This window comes from Ictidomys tridecemlineatus, chromosome 11 (assembly GCF_052094955.1).
Source record: "Ictidomys tridecemlineatus isolate mIctTri1 chromosome 11, mIctTri1.hap1, whole genome shotgun sequence".
Classification (NCBI taxonomy): Eukaryota; Metazoa; Chordata; class Mammalia; order Rodentia; family Sciuridae; genus Ictidomys; species Ictidomys tridecemlineatus.
This window is the reverse complement of record NC_135487.1, coordinates 117,426,642-117,445,523: the sequence shown is the minus strand read 5'-3', so window position 1 is coordinate 117,445,523 and position 18,882 is coordinate 117,426,642. Positions and strand designations below refer to the sequence as shown.

Below are 18,882 nucleotides of genomic sequence, written 5' to 3'. Positions count from 1 at the left end.
GCCTGTCTGGTCACTGAGCAAGTTCTAGGGTACCACAACCTACCACCCAGAAGAGGAGACTTTGGGAATGCAATTTTTACATTAAGAGATGGCAAATATAATTTACACAAAAAATCATGATTTTTTTAAAGATAAGGATTTATTTAGGAAAGCACACATATATTTGAGGGAGAATGCAGGCTGTTTCAAAGGAGAGACATCCCTTGGGATAAAGTAAAAACAATCAAGAAAGAATGCCAGCCATCTTGAGAGTAAGAAGCTTTGGGGATAAAGCAAGGAATACAAGGAAAAATGCAGGTTTTCTTCAAAGGGTGAGACAGTTCATGATGTGTTTTATTTTATTTTTGAGTATAGGAGTCACGGTTCCCATTATTGCTAGGAGATGATGCATATCTTAGTATACGTAATTAAAATCACTTATTAGGAAACTTTAAACTTTGCACAATAAAGTTATCATTTAATATAAGAATACATTGATTACTTTAAAATATTAAAAAGTCACTATAAAAGAGACTTTACAGCTTTCCTATGAATGTTGCCTATATACACGTCAAACAGTATTTACCAAGTACAGGTTTGTAGATATTTGTTAAGTTAGTAAATGATGAAAATAAATGAGGAAGATAATACTTTCAAAACAATGTAAAAAGAAATTTAAAACCAGTATCCTGATTCTCTTTATTCTTCCACTCCAAGCTTGCAGCCTTTGGATAATATGTGAAAAAGAAAATAAGTATATTTACATTTCAAATTAACACATACAAAATGAAATGCTGTTTTAATTAAAATTATTTTCATAAATTAAAAAGAGGACAAATAATATTGGCAATCATGAGATAAAATTAAATTTTAACAAAGTTCAAAAGATTAGGATCTTTAAAAAATAGGTATTATGTGTTTTCAAACTTGCTCTGCTACATAATATCCATATTTTTTCCATGTGTTCTTTGAAATGATTAAACATTCCTTGTATCTTTAAAAGATTTAGTCAGAAATAATCAGGTACTTTTTTCCTAAACTCATAAAAGGCCATTTATAATTACTTTATCCAATACTACCTAAACATAAAATCAATAATAAAAGGCAAAAATCTATGGAATCTTGGAAAGAACATTCTTATTTTAAAGGCAATTAACAGGCTAAAATAAATCAAGCCTGCCAGTCTAGCTAATGGGTTAAGTATAAAGCTTTCACAGTGTTGAGGTAATATTATGAACCTTGGAAACCTAGCACAGTGAGTGCACAGTGTGAGCACTAGAAAAAAGTCCAGTAACTGGCAGCACTGCCCCAGAAGCCTGGAGAAGACTATCACAGAGGTGCAGTCACCACCATACTACTGAGGGAAAGATGACAGAGAAGGGGGTCTTAACAAGAATGAGCAGAGCAAATTATAAACCACAGAGGACCTATCACTGGTTCTTATTACTTGTTAGCCCAAAGCAGTGCTTACCAGCTTCCTTCATGACAATCCCACCTAGAAAATGACAATATCTGTGTGGTATCTGAAGTAAAGGGATGATTACTTTGGTTGCCTCTGGGGCAGAGGGGGTTAGTGTCCATAAACTGTCAGAAACTTTGCTCTGAAGAGTCACCCCAACAGACAGAAAGGAAGGGAAGGGAAGAGAAAAGTACACGCAGGCACATAAAACCCTACATACAGAGTGGTTTCAATGTGTGCAGACAAACCTCTACCCTATATCTATGCCATTCTCTTCTAGTTCTGGGGACTATGTGACTTATTTGACGTTGATTTATTTGAGATGTGTCACTAATGAGTGACACATCTAGAAAGAGAACCAAGGCCCTCAAAACATCAAGTTTTAGATACCCTGTGCTGATTTCCAGGGCAGACAGGATGCCCAAACACTTTTGAAAAGGCACATGTGAGTTCCTCATAGAAGAGGCATGAGTTCAATGCACAGCTTCTATAAGATGATAGAATGCCCTGATCAGGCTCTCAAGATTTTGAAGTCTTGGGTTTATGGTGCTGGCTAAATGAAATGGGGGTAGAGGTAGGGATCAGAATTTCCCAGCAAGACTGTACAATCAGAAAGGGCAGCCAAGAACTGAATTTTAAAGGATAGCAAAAACAAAACAAAACAGCTACCTAAAGAAAACTGGAAAGAAGTAGGGAGGGGAAAGAAGGCCAGAAGAAAACATCACAAGTATCACGAGGAGAGAAGCTCATGAAGAAAGGGTAGTCACTGACAAATCACCTCAAGAATGAGCAGAGCAAATTATGAACCACTAGACTCCATCCTGATCTGGGACCTGGGCAGAAGACAGGCAACAGCAGGTGTCAAAGGAATGTTAGGCAAGAAAGAGGATGTGGCAAAGATGATGACTTCAACAAACCTGGCTCTGAAGCCCAGGAGGAACTCAGGAACATGAAAAGTGTCCACTGAGAAAAAATAATCTGTTTGGAAATACAGATCATGTGCCACAAATCAGCTAATGATGTCAGTTCTATACTATATGGGTAAATCTAAAACAAGGAGCATGTGAGGTGAATCAGGCTGTGCTAACAGCAGTATGAGCTCATTGCATGTGTTTTTCTTCATATCTTCCAGTCTACTCTGCCTACTCCTGGCCCATGGGTCAGCCTCTAGGCCTGCCTCCTCCTCCATTCTGTCATGCCAGCTTAGATATGAGGGGAGGGAAAGACATAAAGAAAGACAAATTGTTTGAAGAGATCACATAAAACAGTACAAATTCCTGGTCTTACTGAAGTGACCTAACAACGGTGCGTACTCAGTGTTTAGTGAAGTATCATAAAAATCACCCTAATGAAGAGAGAGAGAGAGAGAGAGAGAGAGAGAGAGAGAGAGAGAGAGAGAGAGAGAGAGAAGAATAAATGCAACACTGAAATAGCAACAATTTTTCTCTGACCTGAATAACCATATATTTCAACAGTATTTGAAGAAAAAAGCAGGTTTGGTCCTCAGCAATCTTCTCCCCTGATATGGCTGGCAGGAGTGGAGTGATTTCTTCTGGAAATATTTTTGCTGCAGGGTAGAAAATGAGACCTCTTTCACCAAAGTTAAATTTTAAATAGGGTTTTAAAAAATGCATTTTTTTAAACAACCTGATTCCTTCACATCGTACCTAAAGACAAAATTAAAAGCAATGAAAATGAAACACATGTATTTGTAGAAATGGATCTATCCAGCCATTGGAACTGCTTATACTGAATTCTAAGCCAATGTGGATCAAGGGCTTAGAACACAGGACAGATGTCCCAGAGCCAGCCACCTCTCCCACTGGACTATTCTTTCCCTTTCAAATTCTGTTTCAATCAGCCCCAAATCATGCTAGTCATCAGGCAATAAAGTGATATGGAATAATAAATCAATGGCCCTAATAGGTGAGAGTTCCTTAAAAATTCAAAGGATATAAATGGTCTGATGAGGCCACTGTTGTCCTTCTATAAATGCTACATGAAACTAAACAGCTGGAAAATCAGGATGAATGTCCACTAATAAAATGATAGTGATGACAACAATAGACAGTCATTTTGGAAGGTAGATTTAAATTGCATTAGCAGATACAAAAACACTGCAGACATATCATGTGTACCTACTTCCTGCTACTGCCAACATCTGTGCCTCCTTTCCATTCCTGTTTCCACCACTTCAGTAAGTTTCTCCTAGCATCATTTCATATAAATAGGCTCCAAATATTTTGATTCTAATGTTTGTAAGAAACTAGTGTGAATTACAGGGAATAATTCCTCTTGAGACCTCATCAGAACTTACAATAAAGAAAATGAAAAATCAAGAATTTCCTCAATTTAAGTGCCAGAGTAATTTCAGTGTGTAGAGTTTACTGACAGTGCTTACCATCAGCTACACTAAGGCTAGGATTGATGAGTGTCTCCAGTGTGCAGGGCCCCCTGGATGATAAGACGGCTGGAAAACCAGGCACGAGGCATGCAAAAATCAGCACCTGTTCTGCGCAGTTTGTCTGAAGTGCTTGAAGCCACAAAGAAACAACCTGATTCCTTCACATCTTATCTAAAGAAAAATTAAAAGCAATGAAAATGAAACACATGTATCTGTAGAAATGCATCCAATGTAGCACCATTCTTAAAGAAAAACTAGAAGTTAAAAGGCACTGTTAAAGTTCTGCACCAAGTTTGTCACTAAATAGAAAGTAAGCAAGGATGCTACAATACAGCACCAAGATTAAGAGTTTGGGTTCTGGGGCCAGAGGGCCTGGGTTCAAATTTAGCCTCTTCCAGTTTCTAGCTGTGACCTGTAGGAAACCATTTAACTTCTCTAGGCCTTAGTCTCCTCATCTGTAAATTAGGGAGGACAATAGTTTTTGCCACAAAGGACTGTTATAAGAATTAAGTGAGTTAACATATGTAAGGCACAAAAGGGGGTCCTGGCTCCCAGTTAGCACTAGTTATTTCCTATTAACAGTATTTCATAATGTAAGGCCACAGTGTTCACACTCCCATGCTGAAGTGTACCCCACACACTGTAGCCAAGGTAACTCCAGTGTTATTGGGGATCCCAGGCCCAGAGCTGAGTTAGGAACCAGAGGGCAGGCATATTATTTAGGAGGTGATCTCAGGAAGGCCCAGTGAGTGATATGCAATGGAGACAGGGAAGGGAAGAGTCAGTACAGTGCACTGCTCCATGTGCTATCTCCAGGAAAATAAAGGACTCTCTCCTGCCAGGAACTGGAGGACAGAGGAACAAGCCCCCAAGGGCCATGGCCAAAGATCAGGGTGCCTGGGATATTGGCCCATCAGTTCTTGTCAGTCCTCCTATCAGGTCTGCTTGCATGGGGTAGGAGGTATAGTTCTTCTGTCAGAGATTCTCATTGCAGGAAATTCATCCTCATATTGTCATGTGGATGTCAAGGGCCATGCTGAGGTCCCGTCTGTGCAGGAGCTGATGTTTGCGCATGTCAATCCTGAGCCCATCAGCACACAAAGGCAGAAGGCACAGATACAGGCAGAGTCTGGCCTTTGTGCAGCCCCTTCCTCTGTGAAGGTGGCCCCTGAACTGGCTTCTCACTGAGGCAGAAGAGTCGGTGTGCTGGGCCATCACACCTGGGACTCTGTTCTGTATGCAGACAAGAGAAGGGGTTTGCAGATATAAAAAGCTCCTCTGTGGTAAGAACATTGGTGTCCCTTCTAAATTCCTGATGAAACTGAACCCCCATTGTGGTGGTATCGAGAGGTGGGGCCTTTGGAAATAAAAGCTCTGAGGGCTCCACCCTGATAAATGGGATTAATGCTCTCATTAAAGACCTTCAAGGGCTGCCTGGATGCCCTCTCTCTACTGCCATGTGAGGATGCCTGGGCCCTCTATGTGGAGTTGCCCTCACCAGGCACTGATTTGCTATCACCTTGACCTTGGCTCTCTAGGTTCCAGAATTGTGATGATTTAAACTAGTTTGTTTATAAACACCAAATCTTAGGTATTTTGTTAAAGCTGCACTAATGCACTAAAACAATTACCTCCTTGATTGAGTTTAAGTTCATCAGAAGGTGATCATCCTAGATGGGTCTGACCTCATCGGGTATGTCATTTGAATGCCAGTCTAGCAGGGAGAAAGGGGAAGCAGTAGGGACTTTCTGCTTTGATGGCTTTAAAAAGGCAAGCTGCCATGAGTTTTATAGCCCAAGTGAAATGGATTCTGCCAACAACCTGAAGAACCTGGAAGTGGAAACTTGCCCACCTCAGCTTCCAGATGAGAAAAGGTCAGCCACAGTCTTGTGAGACCTTAGCAGCTAAGCCGTGCCCAGAGCCCTGACCTGAAAAAGCTGAGGTGACAAAAGTGTGTGTTCCTATGTTACGTAACAGAGGTAACTCACACGGAGAGAAGCGGGAGAGAAGATTTAATAAAAACATGCATTTTTATATTTATGCATTTATACACATGTTTGAATATGCATTAATTTTTTTAAATTAGAAAATAATTGGTTAATAATCAGTTTAAAACCTTAGCTGGATGCCACTGAGATGTGTCAAAAACTATTTATACACCTATTGAACAGGGCAGAATTTTATTAATTGAAAAGGAACAAATACAGAGCTTGGTGAGTTGAAGATTCTAGAAGCTCCCATGCTGTGTGTTCCAGTATTCATTATGTTATGGCACAGAATCCACATACACTACCCCTGGTCCTCAATGGTGATGCAGCTGAGCTATGTCCTATAGACACTGCATCTGCTAGAGGTGTGGCTGCATTTCTGCTTACTGTCTGCTTATGCAAGCAGTCTCCAGAGACCACCAACATTGCAGGGTTCATCTGTGAAGATGAATAAAGACACACAATGGTCATTTCCACAGAAAAGGCATAAGGGGCTGCCTTTTGCACTGCCCGAGTGCTTACACCAGGCCATACCTAGGCAAAATAGCCCACTGAACACTCTGGAGAGCTTTCCTCCTCCTGGGCAGCCTTGGGATTGACCAGGTATTTCAGCCTTATGTAGGTAATCCAGGAAGATACAGGGATAAATAACAGAAGAGAGAGAAAGGAATTGGTGCACATAGAGAGGAGGTTGTCAGGCTGGCAGTGCAAGGACCTGGTGGTGATCTATTACCCTGCAGCCATTACAGTTTGTTATAGAGGCTTCTCCTGCCACTTGAGCACAACCTACTTTTAGTGTAATTTTTTAGCCAACCGCAGGTCCTCCCACCAGGTCAAATTTGCTTTTATCCAATGTTGGAGTTTGTGAATGCTGTCAAGATACAAGAGAGATGATCAACCAGTATTTTAAGAAAACTGGACCTAGATACTGTAATTAGGTAAATGCAAAAGCAACCCATGAAATTGATTCTTCATCCAAACTATTCTACTATGGCCCTGTGGGCTGCTGCCACATTGGCCTGCAAAATCAGTATTGCAAAGTTCTAGGGGGGACTTTACACCTACAAAGGTTATTTTAAAAAACATTTTGTGCTTTGCAAAGAAAGTACTTGGTCCCAGGCTACCTTATTTCTGCCTCCCAACTCTACCTCCAAGTTGAAGTTCCAGATGGCTCAGGAATCATTAGGTCATTTTCCCCTAACATTCCTGTAAACACAGGGCCAGAGAAAAGTGAGCACATACCCTTGGTGCCCAATCTACACAATGTTCAGCACAGCATCCGGATTTAGGACAGTACTGTGGCCTTCACACTAGCGCCCTTCATGGCATGTGACACTCACTCTCCTTCACACGCAACTTTGCACATTAAGGAACATGACTTTAAGTTAGGCATGCCTCAATGTTGATAAGGTGAGAGCTCTGTGGGCCTGCCACTTGCCTCTTGGACAAAATCTTGGAACAACAGGGATATGTGTCCTGTACTTTATAGAGCACAGACCACATTGCCCCTGAAGCTAAAGTTGTTAAGTTGGCCAAGAACCCCTGTGGCACAGAGAACCTGCATTTTGATGCTTTTTAAAGGACCACATGTTGACATTGACTAAGATGGAAGGGACACAGATAAACTTGAAACTGACTGAGAGCTAAGGTGACAATCTTGCTAGAATTAAATGGAAAGACATGAACCTCTTCTGAGGTCAACATGTGCATTGAACCTGTATTATCAGGCACCTTTCCCCTCTTGCCCACCATAGCAGAGGGCAAATGTGGATGCAGGGCTTTGGGAGCCTGTCCAGGTAAGGAGGAGGAATAAGGTGAGCAGAAAAAAAGCAGTGCTCCCACAATCAAGTCTACAGCAAAGATTTTCCCAGGTGTAAGTGCTCAGTCCTTCCTTCCTCTTGAGTGTCACAGAGTCAATCTGCTTGTTCAGGATGAGGTGGCCTCACCACTGTCTCAGCCAGTCAATGGCCCCTCCCCTGTGGACACACTTTTCACATCCACTTCTCACAGGAATGGTGCCTTCAGATGCTGAAAGCTGGGTTTCCTCAGATGGCATGGGCATTTGTCTGCCTAGGCAGCTGCAACAGGACTGGTGGCTTAAAGGACATACTGTGTTTTCTCACAATGCTGGAGACAGAGCTTCCAGGCCCAGGTGATGGCAGGGCAAGTCTTCCTCTATGGGCTCCCAGAAGAACCTGTCCCCATTCCTGATCCCTCTTCTGCTTTTGGTATTCCTTGGCTTTTGACAGCATTGCTCCAACCTTCATATGGATTTCACATGTATATGCGTGTGTGTGTGTGTGTGTGTGTGTGTGTGTGTGAGAGAGAGAGAGAGAGAGAGAGAGAGAGAGAGAGAGAGAGAGAGAATATGTCCAAACTTCACTTTTGTAAGGACAATGTTGTATTGAGTGAAGGTCCTCCCTGATGACCTCATCTTAACTTCATCATCCACCACAGACCTGACTTTTAAATTAGGCTATGATCACAGGTACTAGGAGTGAGGACTCTCTTTGGGGACACAACTCAGCTGAAATCTGAAATCTCTTTAAAAGATGCATTGAGAGGACTGGGGTTGTGGCTAAGTGGTCGAGCACTGCCCTAGCACGCGCAAAGCACTGGGTTTGATCCTCAGCACCACATCAAAATAAAGAAATATAATGAAGATGCAAAAAATTATATATAGAAAAAAAATCCATTGAGATAGGCAGACCAATTTTAAGACTCACTATAAAGCCACAGTTAAGAAGATATTGCACTATGGGCAAAGGGATAAACACATAAATGAAAATAACAAAAAGATTAACCTACACAAAGAGGGCCCCATCAGTATGGTCAATTGATTATTGACAAAGGGGCAAAGGCAATTCATGGAGAACATCTATTGGTGATTAAAAAAATAGCATATTAGGAATAGAAGAAAAACTTGTCATACTGATAAAGGATATCTATGAAATGGAATAGCTAACATCACAGTCATCATATTTCCTGGGGAAAACCAAATGCCCTCCCCTCACACTGGTAAAAAGGCAAAGTGGCCACCCTCACCAGTCACATCAGCATTCTATGTCAGTCCTAACCAACGAGATAGTGCAGAAGAAGAAAGGCATCCATTCTGGGAAAGACAGAGCTAAAACCATTTCTATCACAGATGATATGATTGTCCATATAAAATATCCCAAAGATTCTGGGTAAAAAACTCCCCCAAATATTAAAACTAATGAGCGGAATTAGCTAAATTGTAGGGTGCAATGTACACAAACAAAATTCAAATGTATTTCTATTAATAGAAATATATATAACTAGAAAGCAAACTTTTGAAATCAATACCATTTAAAATGGTTTTCCCAAAATGAAATACTTCAAAAAAAAAATATAAGAGTGTATAAGTGGCAAAGAATTTTAAAAGGATAAACGAACACCTAAATTAGGAGATATAATGTGTTTATGGTTAGAAGACCCACAGAGTAATAGCTGAGTGATATCTGTACTCACCGCAGGAAGAAAAGCTGGGGCATGATGGAGCCTGAGAAAGGGCTTGCAAATCTAGGGCGACTTGGGACTTGTTCATTACTGTGGTTCCATGCAGTAATGGTGAGCACTCTGGACACTTTAAGTCCAACAATCAGAGTTTAATTCTAGGTGGAACCTTTTGTCTAGTTGGGGTAAAGCCCATTTTCTCTCACTACTTAAGTGAGACTTGTTTTCCCCTCTGAGTTCTACTTGAAGGGACAGGCAGGATTCAGAACAGGGAAAGAGGCTGCTCAAGACAGTGGCTGCTCCCTGAGTCCTCCATGGTACCCTGCTGCTTGTCCATTCAGCCCTGTCCCCCAGTGATGTCCCCTGGCTCCTCATTAATTCAGGTGCCCGAGGCCACAACCACTGGGAAACTGGATACATCTAATCTGGGTGTCCAAGCTTGGGACATCCTGTCCCCAGTGACTCTGAGGGCTCCATGCTTGCTGGCACTGGAGGTCTCCACCCCGTGGCCAATGGGCCCCATGACCCTGCAAGACCCCCTCTGTCCTCAGGTGACCCTAAGCTGCTGACCACCAAATCCTTCGCCAGGACACCTGCTTCTATTTAGACCCATTGTCCTATTTCCGTACAAGTAGAAAATACTTGAAATAGGAAAAGGTGTTCCTAGGCTCAGAGGTGGGATGATCAGACTCAGTTTCCAGTTCTGGGTTCAAGCGGTTGGGAGCAGTTCAGTCAGTTACTTAGATTCTTAACTGTCACCCACTTTTGACCTGAAGAACCGCGCGCTTCCGAGTGTCTATTGAGGCCAGTAGGGGGCGCAGGTGCCCAGGGTCTTGCGCCTCAGTGTAGGGCATCCCAGCGGAGTTCGTCCTGGGAGAAGGCGAGAGGAGCCTGAGCAGCTGAGGGGCGCCCCCAGCATCGCAGGGTTGCTCCTCGCTTCTGCCAGGCTCTGCTCTGTGGAGGCGCCTTGGAGACCATGAAAAGTTATGGCGATTTCCTCCTCTTCAAGGAGAAATTTAGAAGAGGATTTGAAAGGAGCTTCCTGTCTAGTTCAAATGTTCCCCGCCTGGAGCTAGACAGGCTTTTCTTTGATTTTTTTTTTTTTTAAATTTCCGTGGAAAATGGTTGCTTTTTGGAAGGATGCACTTGGGAGCATCTGAAAAGAAAGAGTTGGGAGCCTTGGATGGTCGTGTAGGGAGGGGATGGCAACAGAAAGGAGAAAGAAAAGGGTCTACCAGCAAGGAGCCAAAATGGTAGTTTTCAGTTGCTGGGTTTGGTTTTTCTTTTTTTTTTTTTTTTTTTGGAAGGGGTGGGTGTAGGGGGTGAGTATCAGGGATTGAATTCAGGGGCACGCGACCACCAAGCCATGTCCTCAGCCCCATTTTGTATTTTATTTAGAGACAGGGTCTCTCTCAGTTGCTGAGGCTGGCTTTGAACTCCTGATCCTTCTGCCTCAGCCTCCCCAGTTGCTGGGATTGTAGGCAGGAGCCACCACTCCTGGCAGTTGCTGGGTTTGAAACATCAGATTTGCCCAATATATATGTTTGTCTTGTTTATGGAACATCAAAAAGCTTAAACTGAGCCATAAATGGAAAATGTACCCCTCACACAGCTGTGAAGGTAGGAAGCCTGCAGTGTCCTATTCTGCCAACCCAAAGGGTATCTCCTCTCCATATTGCATCTATTAGTATCCTGTGAAGACAGTGCCCTTTGGTTTCATTGTCCAGCTGCCTCCACTATCCACTACCAGCTGCAGTTCCAGGGCTGGAGATTAATCCACAGTTGTCCACCCAGTTGTCTTGCTTGGCTAGGCTAAGTGGACACCCTTCCTGGAATCACATATGAAGTGTACTCCTTTGGGGGTAGTGAGCCCACCTCAGGACTACTGATTGATCATGACTTTTATAAAAGAACAGGCAGTAATTAGCAGGCTCTTAAGCTTTTTACAAGAGTGGAACGATGCTGGCAAAGTCACAAGGAATCACATCCTCAACAATTTCATTCAAACTGACCAAGGCATGACTTCCCCTGAATTGAAGCAGGAGTTTTCCCAAGGATCCAGCTTGTTCCTTGTAAGCTTGATCCTGCCTTAGAAGCAGGTAGCCTTTGCTGAGTGGTGGAAACAATAGAAAATTTCAAAAGAAAAAGAGAACAGTTTTAAGGGAGATTTTCTCTTGATATTCTCTAATATTTTAGAACAGAACATTTGATGATTAAAAAAAAAAAAGCCATGTCCTCAGCCCCATTTTGCATTTTATTTAGAGAGAGGGACTCACTCAGTTGCTGAGGCTGGCTTTGAACTCCTGATCCTTCTGCCTCAGCCTCCCCAGTTGCTGGGATTACAGGCATATCCCCAAAATCAAGGATTCCATCGACTTCCATATTCCCAACTTGTAAATGTGTCCCCAGTCTGACCTCTATCTCTTTTTTCTCCTATCAGAGTGGAAGCTGGTATTCTTTCTTAGGACTAATTCTCATTTGTTCAACATTTAAATCCCTTCCCATCTCCTCAAGGACTTTATTTTTTCTCTCCTGTAGTGTTCCCCTTTGCCTCATTACCAGCTTTTTTCATCAGTATTTTGTATGCTAGAATCTCTTTTGCCTTAAAAATAAAATTAAATCCATGCCTCAAACATAAGTTGCACCCAGATCCTTCCTTTCATAGTGAAGCTTGTTGAAAAGGCTAGTTACTCTCCCTGTCTCCACATGCTCTCCTGGTTCCTCCTCTGCCTACTGCAGTCTAATCCCTGTTGCCCCGACTCCACTGATGCTGGTCTGGTCAAGATTACCAATGGTTTTCTAATTGTGGAGCCCAGTGACTACATCCTCATTCCTTATACATGACCAGAGTGGCATTTTTCAATCAAACTTTCCCACTTCTCAAAACACTCTTCCCTGGGTTTCTGTGATGCCAAGACTCTTTGTTTCTCCCTTTTTTTCTTCTTTAAGGGAATACTTTCCCTTAAATGTAGTTGTTCCTTGAGACTCCATCTATTTTACCTCTTCTCTGCTCACACTATCAAATTCTCCCTAAGTGGTCTCATGCGTTTTCATGATAATTTCCTTCTGGAATCTGGGCTCCATATTTATATACCCAGCTACTCTCTCCACTCATGCCTCAGGATGACTCTCATATTTCTGGCTTGGGAAACGAGGTGAATGGGAAGATAACATAAAAAAGAAGCAAGTTTAGGTGTAGTTAAGTTTGATTTGGGACATGCTGAGTTTGAGGTTCCTGTGTTCAGGAGCCGTGTAGGCAGAGCAGGACTGAAAGCAGATTCGGACATCTTTGAGGTGGTTTGTATTATGGAAAGATCTGGGGATATTCTTGGTCTGTCTGCCTGTGGATTCATCTCAGACCATTTCATTTATTTTGTTTTGTTTGGCAGGACAAAGGATTGAACCCAGGGTTACCGTATTACTGAGATATAACCCGAGTCCTTTGTATTTTTTGTTTTGAAAAAGGATCTCATTAAATTGCCAGAGCTTGCCCTTGGAATGTAATCCTCCTGCCTCAGTCTTTCTGGTAACTGGCTTATAGGTGTACATCACTACACCCAACTCAGACCCTTTTATTATAGGGTTTTCCCCTAGCCTGAACTCCCTTTTCTTCTGAAACCCCCCTCCTTATTTAACTAATTCATACTCCTATATTCAGACCTCAATTTAAATATCAGTTTTTAGAAAGCCCTTCACTGAGGCCCAGACTACTTGAGAACCTGAGGTTCCCATTACCTGTACTCACAGCCCTCCCTGTGTCCTGATAGTCATAACATTTGATTGTTACTACCTGGTCAATATCTCTTTCACCCCCACTGAGAGACCAGGAGCTGCATCTGTCTCCTTCATTGTTCAGCTCTGCATTTCTCTTATCTAGGAGGGCTGGCACTTGTTTGCTGAATAAAGGAAAGAATGAACCAAAGAGTCTGCAGCTGGGCAGGACTAAAGACTTAATTAAACAGAGCTGTTTTTTCCTTCCATTTAAGTTACTGATAAAATTATTAAACAGCCTGGTGTGGCGGCACATGACTGTAAACCCAGCTATGGGTGTTCTGGGGTGGAAAGATCACAAATTCTGGGCCACTTGGGTGGCTTGGTGTGACCTTTTCTCAAAACGGAAAGTAGGGGTGTCTGGAGATGTGGGGATGGAGTTCCGTGGTAGAATGCTTGCCTGGCATGCATGAGGCCCTGGATTTGATACCACCAAAATAAACTTTTTAAAAAGTAAAAAGGGCTGAGGATATAACTCAGTGAGAAAGGGCACCTACTTTTTTTTTTTTTTTTAATTATTGATCAGATTCAGACCTAGAACACAGACCAAAGGGAATATCAGAATATGTCTCTAGGTTCACCCTAATGTCGTACTTTGGTGTGCATAAAAGAGTTGCCACAGTCTGGCTGGGCACAAAATCACAAGCCACTCAAGCAAGAACAAACTTTATTTCCAAAACTCCTTTGAACACCACACATGCAGCCTTCTCCTTGGACACACCACAGCAACAGGAAAATCCCTCCTCCTGAAATCCCTCCTACCACACTTCCCCAAACAATGGGAACTCTCCAGGAGTCCTGCAAGAGCTCCAAAATAACAGGCCTAGGAGGACAGCAGGGGTCCAATGTCCAATTGAATGCACATCTTAACATAATCATTATCTCAATGGCTTGCTGGCATCACCTTTCAACCAAAAATGCCATGCATCATTCCTACTTGGCTATGGCTCTTAGCAAAGAGGTTTAAAATAAAGGTTAAGGCTGGGGACATAGCTCCCCAGCTAACATCAGGAAACCCTGGGTTTTAATCCAGCTCAGCAAAAAATTAAAAATAACACGTACAAATTACTAGTCTACCTCCTTATGCCCACCCCACCACTAGGGTTCTGATTTAATAGATTAAGTATAGGGCCCTGACCTTTTTTTCTAACAAGTGCTCCCAATAACTCTGATGCTATGGTTCACAGATCATGCTTTGAGAAATGTCAGTACCTGTAATCTGGCTTCTCAACCCTCAAGTCATGAAACTAAGCTCACCTTGGTTACCAGCAACCTCTGTGCAGCCAAATTTAGATTTCCAGTTTTCTTTCCTTGTCTTACTTAACATTTTCCACTTGAACACAGGGTGAGGAAAGTGAGGCGGGATCTCAGGTGCAGAGTCAGATCCTGTTTTTATGTAAAATGTTGATATTTGATTCATCATGAATTTTATATTAATTTGATTATTTTAAATATTGCACTGAAATATGATTTTATTGCTGAGGTGTGTTTTTTTTTTTTTTGGTGCCCTTTACAGAGATGATTTACCACTGAGCTATATCCCCACCCCTTTTTCGGGGCGGGGGTGGGGGGAGGGGTCTTGCTGTGTTGCAAGGACAAGCCTCAGGTTTACAGTTCTCCTGTCTCAAATGCCCAAGTCACTGGGATCATAGGTGTCTGCCATTGCACACAACTTTGGTGCCCCTTTAAATTCGAGATCCAAGGCAAGTGCTGTGCCTCCTTCACCTCATCTAGTCCAGCCTGATGGCCTCTGCCCCTTCTCAGCTCTCTTCTTCTATTGCTATTTCTCTTGCCTCAGCTGCAGAATTTCCTCCCACCCTAAATGTTAGTGTTTCCAAGGATTCTGTGTCCAGCCCACTTCCTTTCTTACTCAGTCATTGCACTTGTGCTAGGCATCGTCATTCTTCCCCATACCTCAGGTGCTAGTAATAGTGCCTTACATTTAGTGGACATTCAGCTAATGCTTATGCAATGACTGGATGAACCAGGCCTTAAAGGTACAGCTGTAGATTCACTTTCTATAGCCAGAATTATGTATTATTTCCTAACTTTGGGAGGTGGGGGGAGTACTGAGGACTGACATTTATTATAGGTAAGAAAAAATGAACTTGGAAAGATTGAGTAATTTACTAGTAAATAGGAATGGATCTGTCTGACCCAAAGCCCATAGGCCATCTATTGTACTCCAGGATCTCCCACTAGGTAGGCAGTGCAAACCCACAACTCCACCTGCAACACCATACAGGGAGACCACCCACATCAGCAGCCTCGCCCACTCCCTATGTCTACAGGTAGAAAGGCCTGGCAGGAAGAACCTGGGCTAGCCTGCTCAGGTTCAAATCCCAGATCCACCAGTTACCTTTGGTAACTTCATGTTATACTCATGGAGTAAATGGAAATACTGACAGTGAGCACCAGAGAGCTGCGGTGAGGATTATATGAGACAATCCAAGCAAAGCAGTTAGCACACTGCCTAGTACTTGTTATCTACTGCTGATACTATGGCAACCTTCTAGAACTAAATAATGAAAATAATAGACCCAAAATATGTATAGCAAGTGACTATGAAAAGAAGACCAGTCTAGTATAGAGAGAAAAGATGGTGACAAAAGTTGGTTGGCCTAGCTGGTCACTGAAGAAAAGGAGAATGCACTGAGTCAGGAACAGGGCAGAGGATGGGGGAAGAGGGAAGTGATAAGGTAGGGATAAAGAGACTTCCATGTGGCTGATAACCTGGCCCCCAGCTATGGTGGCAACATGCAGGGGAGCCTAGCTCTAGAGCAAATGATGCTTTTGCAGTAAAGAGCCTTTCCTAATGAACCAATCTGTATTTACTTCTATTGGCATCCTGGGAACCAGGGTGCAGCAGAGACAATTTGACTCATTCCCCCACCCTGCCCCCAACAAAGCATTATTACATCCAACCCATTACATTAGCTCTTATCTATCTTGGAAGCTCTCAGTCATCCTCCATGAGCTGTAATAATTTCAGCTAATATCTTAAAGTGTTCAAAGAGCCTGTGATATGTTATGAGCCTAGTAATTGTTGACTGGTTCCCTTTCTATTGTGGCTTGATTTTATACCTTGTATCCAAGCTGACACGTGCTCTGGGTGCTATATTATGATGAGACTTTTTGCAAAGGCTGATTTTTAAAAATAAACATTAAATATTGAGGCTGTTTTAAATCAAAGTTTAATTTTTCTACCATCTCTTGTTATTCTTATTAGGAAGCCATGCAGTTCTTCATAAGGATAGTAACCTCTAGTGTAAAACTTTGAGCAAGTACACAATTGAGAATTAATTAGGAAGTTAAAATCTAGGATTGGGCCCAAAATAATGAACTATACTGAGACGCAAGAGTACAATGATCATGGCTTAGAGAGACTTGAGAAATTCACCCTCAGCTTTTTCCATGCACCTTTGATTGATGCAAGCATCCTTGCTCCCTAGGGAACCTGTCAGAGCCAAGTGGCTAAACTATCATGGAGGAACTTCCTGGATAACAAGGAATGACCCAGCACCTATCCTCTGTGTGTTGCCCCTTCCCCGTTAGCTCCTCTCAGATTAAAGGGTGCACTCCAGCTGCTTTGTTATCCTGGACCTGAAGGGTTACCCAGAATCAGGCACAGGATCTATTTCTCTAGGGAAAACTACCTTGAAAAGCATTCTTTGACTTGTGGTTCAGCTATATCACTTTACCTATGTTTAGAAAAGCTTTTCAGGTCAATTGGCATCTTCTTATCAGCTGTGGGCAGGTAAGATCCACTCTAGAGAAATTCCAGTCTCTCGTGGTATCCTGGGCATTCATAACACATGGGATTCTAGGTATCTGTAGGTGCCCCCTAACCTTCAAGGTGGGCCCAGATGTAGTGTCCCCCGGAAGTCTGCTCCAATTACTCCTCCATCCCATGTTCCTCATTGGCCCTTTACTAGTTAGTATCCTTTTGATTGAAAATTACAGAAAAGTAATTCCTGCTACACTCAGAAAGAAGAGATTTATTGGATTGCTTAACTGAATTACCCAGAGGTGGAAATACATATTTCAGACCTGACTAGACCCAGGGGTTCAAACACTATCATCAGTATTTGGTCCCACCCTCCCTCTTTCCCCTTAAAGTCTCCATCTGTCCTCTATATTCAGAAGGCTCTGTGTGCTGAGGTTCCCAGGAGCTCCAGACATGCACCTTATAGCTCAGCTATGCTGAAAAGAAACCAATCTTTTACATGGGTCCCAAGAACATTCTGACTTTTGAGCCTCATTGGATCAGCTTAGGTCACATGCCTGGCCCCAGACCAATTTCTATAGCCAGAAGGATGACATACCTGTCACCTGTTTACCCCACTAAAATCACATGACCAAGAATGGAGGAAGCATGAGTCCCCAAGGGACAATCAAGGTGCTATTACCAGCAGAAGGGGAAACAGAGGCTGGAAAGCCCCAAATAAAGAGATGTCCACTTCCTGCTAGAAGGAAGAATATCCAAAGTATCATGTCACTTTACCTATGGACGTTTCCAGGATAGGAGGCAAAATATGTGAGGAAAGGAACTTAGACTCCCTTAGGAGGTTAGTGTCAAGGAATTTGTCAAATGTTTTGTTTCAACTCTTCTACTCCCTGGACAGTAATTGGATAGAATTTCTTGAGGTCAGAGGTGTCCTAAAATTCTTAGAAATACTTGGACCAGAGAAAATCAAGGAAGAGGGCAAGAAGGAATCCACCAGCTTCTTCAGCTTATTTCAAACTCAGGAAGTTTGGAAAGCTATGGTGGCTACTGTGTGTGATGAGGTGTCCAGGATTCCTAGGAGCCTGGGTTAAATGCTGGCAGTACCTGCCACTCTATTTTGTGATTTCCAGGCTCTGTTTCCCCTTCTGCTGGTAATAGCACCTTGATTGTCCCTTGGGATTCATGCTTCCTCTACTCTTGGGTCATGTGAATTTAGTGGGGTAAACAGGTGACAGGTTCATCATAGGACTGATGCACAAGCAAGCATTTCATACATGGCTCAATTAGCTTCTGTCCATATCACCACCAGAAGACCAGACAAGATTTTTTTTCTAGCTGGGCACAGTGGTGCACATCTGCAATCCCAGCAGCTCAGGAGTCTAAGACAGGAGGATCACAAGTTCAAAGTCAACCTCAGCAACTAAGCAAAACCCTGTCTCTAAATAAAAATACAAAAAAGGAAAACAGAAAGAAAATGTATGTAACCACCAAAAACTATTTGTGTTTTTAGAGTTCTGGTTTTGAGAAACATAATAGGCAAGTGATCACTGATGATGTTGACAAATATTATTAATGGTAGCATTTTTAGTATGAAATTAGTTTTTATGTTTAGCTCAAAATAAATGCATCACACATTGCCAGAATTAAAACTAAAGATGAACACTTAGAGAAAAGGGTGGAAACACATTGTTTCCATCTCTTGGGAAACCAATAAGGCAAGTGCTGTAATTTGGCTTGTTTTTTTTTTGTTTTTTTTTTGTTGTTGTTTTTTTTTGAAACAAGACTAGTCTAAGCAAACAAAACAAACCAAAAACCTCTCCCCCACTTTCCCTCTACTGTCAGATGTATCTGTCAGGACTGTGCCTGGCTAGATAGAACCCTCAAACCCTCCAATGCAAAATTAAACATAAAAAGGATTTGAAAATTTGAGAAAAACCTTTTGACCTGTTTATGTAAAAACCCTTTCCAAGGAGATTTAGTAAAGGTAACATCCATTGGCAGCTTAGTTGAGGTTTCTGCTGGGTGTGTTGGTGCATGACCACACAGTTAATTCAAATGAGAGTCACCAGGGTGCAAC

At 42.4% G+C, this 18,882-nt stretch overlaps 1 long non-coding RNA gene across 1 annotated transcript; it reads right to left on the bottom strand.

Annotated features, from left to right (window-relative positions):
* Nucleotides 1-315: 315 nt before the first annotated feature.
* LOC144367776 (uncharacterized) lies at nucleotides 316-3,975 on the bottom strand. Its single transcript, XR_013427278.1, has 3 exons — nucleotides 3,840-3,975; nucleotides 2,890-3,005; nucleotides 316-704 (listed from the first exon to the last, which is right to left on the bottom strand). It is a non-coding gene; the product is annotated as an uncharacterized LOC144367776 (long non-coding RNA).
* Nucleotides 3,976-18,882: the final 14,907 nt, after the last annotated feature.